Raw genomic sequence first — 959 nt, 5'->3', positions numbered from 1 at the left:
TTCCCCTTTCATATATCCTTCAGTGCACACCTCACCCCCATTATACCCCCCCCCACCCTTCCATATCCATTCAAATAGAATCAATTCAGTGGAGTAAGTGGTCAGCTGGGGAGGGGGGATTGAAATGTTTAAAATATAAAATAGAATTAAATATTGAATAAAAGGTTTGTTTATTAGATTTCCAATATGTCTCCATATTCAATTTACATGTATAAAATCCGAGTTTAGTATCTATAGGGAACAAACATGTTAACAGGATATTTTAATATATTCAAACCTTATCAAAGTAAATTACACTTAGAAATCTTATATGTTTTTATTCATAACTCATTTAACTGGAGAGCCATTAATAAGAACAAAAAATGTTCTGAATTTTTAATATGTAACCTAATAACTTTGTATTTTAAAGCTAGAGGAGCTAGGAGGTCACAAAGTGTGTTGGAGCATATATTTTAACTTTTTCTTCTGTATAGTTTGCTGTATAGTCTTATATATATATATATTGAACTTATTCGAGATAAAGGGTATAAATGTTGTCTCTACTCTGGCCGGGTTGGATGGAAATCATATTTGACTGAAATTATGAAAGCTGGGCGGAGCTAGACGTATCCGCCAGCCAATAGCAACGCTTCAATTTTTCATATCTGTCAGAAATATGAGAGTTTGAAGAGTCTACGCAGCCGCCGCAGCAATAATCCGCGAGATATGAGAAATATTTTTCCCGTCTCTACGCGGATCCGACATTTCCAATTCAATCCGACAAACTTTTCATGTTTTTATTACTTTTTCTTTTTTTTGTCACAAGTTCTGAGGATAAATTGTTTAAACCCATTTCCCGAACTGAAAAGCTATATACGCCCTTTTACCGTTAAAGAAAACAATTTGTGTTTGAAAATAGGTAATAATAGAATTTTAAGTCATAATTCTTCATTTCGTTCAGGCTTCTCTCCCCCCTTTAT

General features: G+C 33.7%; 1 protein-coding gene across 1 annotated transcript in view; it reads left to right on the top strand.

Annotated features, from left to right (window-relative positions):
* The window catches only part of LOC111701566 (homeotic protein spalt-major), a 10,168-nt gene that overhangs the window by 3,608 nt on the left and 5,601 nt on the right, over positions 1-959 (top strand). The gene's annotated exons all lie outside the window — the stretch shown is intronic.

The sequence above is a fragment of the Eurytemora carolleeae genome, unplaced genomic scaffold (assembly GCF_000591075.1).
Source record: "Eurytemora carolleeae unplaced genomic scaffold, Eaff_2.0 scaffold151, whole genome shotgun sequence".
Classification (NCBI taxonomy): Eukaryota; Metazoa; Arthropoda; class Copepoda; order Calanoida; family Temoridae; genus Eurytemora; species Eurytemora carolleeae.
The sequence above is the reverse complement of the archived record's forward strand: the minus strand, read 5'-3'. Positions and strand labels throughout refer to the sequence as shown.